The sequence below is a fragment of the Colobus angolensis genome, unplaced genomic scaffold (genome assembly GCF_000951035.1).
Source record: "Colobus angolensis palliatus isolate OR3802 unplaced genomic scaffold, Cang.pa_1.0 Scaffold383, whole genome shotgun sequence".
Taxonomy (NCBI): domain Eukaryota; kingdom Metazoa; phylum Chordata; class Mammalia; order Primates; family Cercopithecidae; genus Colobus; species Colobus angolensis.
Window position 1 is genome coordinate 2432150 of NW_012117188.1, and position 4970 is coordinate 2437119.

Sequence of the window (4970 nt, forward strand, 5' to 3'; positions counted from 1 at the left end):
AGACTGCCCCTAGTGGGGGATGTCTCCCAGTTAGGCTACTCAGGGGTCAGGGACCCACTTGAGCAGGCAGTCTGTCCCTTCTCAGATCTCAGCCTTCGTGTGGGGAGATCCACTGTTCTCTTCAAAGCTATCAGACAGAGTCGTTTGTGTCTGCAAAGATTCCTGCTGCTTTTTTTCTTGTTGTTTAGCTGTGCCCTCTCCCCAGAGGTGGAGTCTACAGAGACAGGCAGGTTTCCTTCAGCTGCTGTGAGCTCCACCCAGTTCAAGCTTCCCAGTGGCTTTGTTTACCTACTTAAGCCTCAGCAATGGCGGGCGCCCCTCCCCCAGCCTCGCTGCTGCCTTGCGGTTAGATCACAGACTGCTGTGCTAGCAATGAGGGAGGCTCCCTGGCCGTGGGACCTTCCTGGCCAGGTGTGGGATACAATCTCCTGGTGTGCCCGTTTGCTCAAAGTGCAGTATTGGGGTGGGAGTCACCCAATTTTCCAGGTGTTGTGTGTCTCAGTTCCCCTGGCTAGGAAAAGGGACTCCCTTCCCCCTTGCACTTCTCGGGTGAGGCAATGCCTCGCCCTGCTTCAGCTCTCGCTGGTCAGGCTGCAGCAGCTGACCAGCACCGATTGTCCCGCACTCCCTAGTGAGATGACCCCAGTACCTCAGTGGAGAATGCAGAAATCACCGGTGTTCTGTGTCGCTCGCGCTGGGAGTTGGAGACTGAAGCTGTTCCTATTCAGCCATCTTGCTCCTCTTTTTTTTTAAGGTTATAGATAGAAAGACCTTGTTCCTTTATTTATTTAAAGTGTTCAATGGGTGGATAATAGTAATAGCATCTATTAGTTAATGAGTACTCATTTTGTGCTAGGCAACATTCTGTTAACATCCTATGGGTTTCAGTGCATTCTACAGTAGAAAATGGCAGAGTTGGACTTAAACTGAAATCTGGCTGATGGCGAGGTCCACTTAACCATTCAATTGACTTCTGTTAAAAATAAAGGAAAGCATGTAAGTCTTAAAAGGGGAAAAAAAGCAGTTAAACTTCATCAGTAAGATGCCATTTATTTATAAAATGACAAGAAAAGGTGTTTCCAATTTCATAGAGAAAATAAGAGCATAATTATATGCCATTTTTACATAGAATTATGAAAGTTAGTTATATAGTCATAATTTGCATTTCCACCCATTCTCTCTGTGAGCAGTTATTGCAATTTTTTTCTCATACACAAAAGCCTGTATCTGAGAATGCATCTTCCTTAGGAGCAGAAAAACGGCAGCTTTGGATTCTCCACCTTTCTGGGTTTTGCTTTCCATAACAGTACCGGCTCTGCCTCCTCACTTGCTTTGATTTCTTGCACCTTCCTACTTCACAGCTGGTCAGACAAAAGCTTTTTGCTGAGGATTTTCATTTCTCAAAGGCCACAAACTCGATGTGCCAAAATACGACTTCGTTTTCCTATAACTGAAATGAATTCCTCTCTTGAGCCTCTATATTCTCTGTTGATGTAAATTTCACCTTAATTCAGCATGTTTCCTTCTCGGTCTCCTACTGCTGGGGACACATCTTCATTCAAAGGCAAAGTGGGTGGGCACCAAGGTAAAAGATGTAATGTCACAGTTTTGTGTACTGAGTTGTGTCCTGGTCTTCATCCATCCTGTCTGGCATCCCTTAGAAGCACATTGTCATAGCTAGTCCTGGTTACTGATAGCTTTGTACACTGACATTCTCTACTTCTTCTTTGGTCTAAATGAAATAGAAGTTACAAGATGTTTAAAGCAGCGTGGAATGGGAAGGAAGAAATGCATGAGGTAGAGGGTATGATAATCTCAACAGATTCTGGCAAAGTTCTCCTATGACTACAACTTATATTTGGGGTGAAATTTTAGAAAGCCTGTGTAGGAGAATGGAATATTAGTGCTATTTTCACAAGGAAAATAGTAGGTATTCTATTTAAATAATTTATGATGGAATTGATCTAAGCAAAAAAAAAAAAAAAAATTAAGGAGGTGCCATTTAATTCATCTCCTGAGAGTAACTCAATTGCTTCACAAATCTTTACTTTGAGAAATTTAGCGAGACAGTGAATTGTTTGCGGGAAGGAATAAAAAGTACTGCCCTAGGAGGAATGAAAAGTGCACTCTCATCTAATTCCTATTAGTTTTTTTTCAGCAATGCTTTGGTGTTAAATGTATAGCCAAACGTTGATTCATAGTTGGAACACATCTGAAACAAACACAGAAAGGTGAAAACACAGCTCTTTTGATAAGTATTCTTTTAGGAACACAAGTTAGCATTTGTAGCCCATTTTTTTGTACTGATGTATTACTCAGGAAATCTTTTCAAAAAAGTGATTTCTATGTATGCTGTTAATTGTAATTTTTACTAGAGAAATTGGGGCACAAAAACATCACAACCTTCCTGTAATTACCCTGTGGCAGATAGGACTTCAAGAATTACATCTTCTGCCAATTAAGGATGTTTTTCTTTAATTACAAGTACTTGGGCATTTCAGTAAATGTAATGGTTCATATTTTACGCATAAGATTTTTCCTCCTGTGGAAAAATATTTTTTCCCCATAGAAATGAAGTTGGGCAAAATGGAGCAAAGAAGACAAATGTGTAAAATTGCCATGATTTAATATTTTTATACCACCATCTGAGCATAAAATTAGACTATGCTATAGGGAGAGCATGGAGCATCATTGGTGTTCTTGATGGACTTGAGCCTGTGGGATGAGAGGGCTTGTTGAGGTGGGACACAGATTGAGAAAGGTGAATTGGTTACTGCTATGCATGGGGACCTTTCATTTTCCATGAGGTGGAGAGGAAAAGCCCCTGGAAAGAAGAGAGACCAAACAAGCATTTGTGAGATGGAGGTGAAACCCAAACTGTGATAAGTCTTTTCAATTCAAAATAGTGGTAGGGGACATCAAAGGGGAGAAGAATTAGAGAGACAATGAGCATGAGATTTTTGGAAGGGATGTGGAGTAAGGAGTTGCAATTCAAACTAGAAGAAGCTATAAAAGGAACTAGTGGTAGCAGTAAATGACATTTTCTAGATTATAAGGGGATGTGAGAAATTGCTTGTTTTGAAATGTTTGGAATTCTGTTCCTTCTACTGCAAACTTGGTTTGGTCTCCCATCTGTAAAATATATAATCAAGTAGCAACGATGAGCCCTAGCATTTGTTATGTGCCATGTGCCAGGTAACATACACACATGACAAGGCCCCTGCCTCAAGAAGCTTGCAGTATAGTGTGGGATACATATAAGACATTAAATTATAATTCGGCACAAAAATCAACTGATTTACAAGTTATGGCATTGGCTTATAGAAGAATGATCCTCACTGCCTGCTGTAAGAGGTAAAATCTGAGTAGGGGGTTCTGGGGAGCTTCTGCAGAGGAAGGGTTCTAGAAGATACGGAAGAGATGGTTAGAGAAGGAAGGAAGAGGAATTTTTATTTTCTTCTCCTCCTCCTCTTCCTCCTTCTCTTCTTCCTTCTTCTTCATCTTTTTTTTTAGAGATGGAGTCTCACTCTATTTCTCAGGCTGGACTCAAACTTCTGGGCTCAAGTGATCCTCCCACTTCAGCCTTAAGCCAGGTAGGACTACAGACATGCAGCACTGTTCCCAGTTAGGAACAGGGATTTTTAAATGGAGGAGAAAGCATGTGGAAATTCACCAATTCAAGAAATTTCAAAGAAAATAGTTATCTTCAAATATGTAGCATAATGTAGCTTTTAAAATTAATTGTTATTGTTTTAAATCAAATTCTTGTGCTAGAGAACTGCATCATGTTTCAGGTTATTGTGAGGAGGCGGCATGGGGCCATGACTCTTGGAATAGTCATTATTTTTTTAATTGCCTTTCAAAAGTTATTTGTCGATTTTGGCATTGACCCATCTCCCTTTCCTTATGCAGTTCTCAAGCAAACCAAAAAAAAAATTGACACTCCCAGTATTCTTCAAAATCTATTTTTTACTCCTTTGTTAGAGCATAAATGAAGAAGGCGTTCTCTGTTCCTTTTGTTAGAGAGGGCTCAACTTACCAATAAAATATCCAGTCATTTGAAACCACATATCAGCAATTCAGTAGTACCAGTTTCTCCATCTTTTTCTGACATCTGGTGTCTTGTTTGCCCTCTAGCTTGATCTCAGATTAGTCTGTTAGACAAGAAGCAGTCCTGTTTCTGATGGATGGTGGGTATGGTTACGGTAGTTTTGGAATATATTTGGCTAAGCTGGAAGTATGTTTCCCAGAATTTCCTTCCTCTTTGATTTGAGGTTTGCCCCAGGAGTAGCCCCAAGAGAAATTGTATGAAATTTGGAAGATGAAGTGAAGCTGCTGCCATTTTGCTCTGAAGGTTTGTTCTGGGCACCAGGCATGACTGCTGCTCTGTGCACATTGTGCCCGATCTCTAGCCTCACTTTTTGGCCTGGCATGGCAGCTGGGACCACAGCTCCTCTTGCCCCTGCAGGATCTCTTTTTCAACTTCTCTACATCCTGGGAAAAGCTCATGTAGAGCCCCATGGTGAAGGGCACCAGCTTCTGCAGGACACGTGTCACTGGATATGAGAGCAGGGAGAGACAGATGAGGGAGGGTTCTGGTTTTTCCTCGCTCTACTGACTTTGTGCCCATTGGCAGCTCTGCTCACACCTATTGTCACCTGTGGCCCACCAGCAGAAACAGAGCCAAGAGAATTTCACAGGCTTCTTCACCAGCATCCACAATTGTGGAAAGTCTGATTCCTAGTAAAATCTCTTCTTTTCCATCACATATAATGGTTCTGCTTCTCTGATTGAACCTTAACAAGTACAGTTCCCCTACAATACATCATGAATGCAAGCGTGGCTAATTTGTGGTTATTAATAGTGATGAAAAATTGAGGTGTCATAAGTTATTAAAATTACAGGTGATTAAAACATGTTATTTAGTAATTTCAACCACTTCTTGTAACAAATACAAAAATTAGGTGACT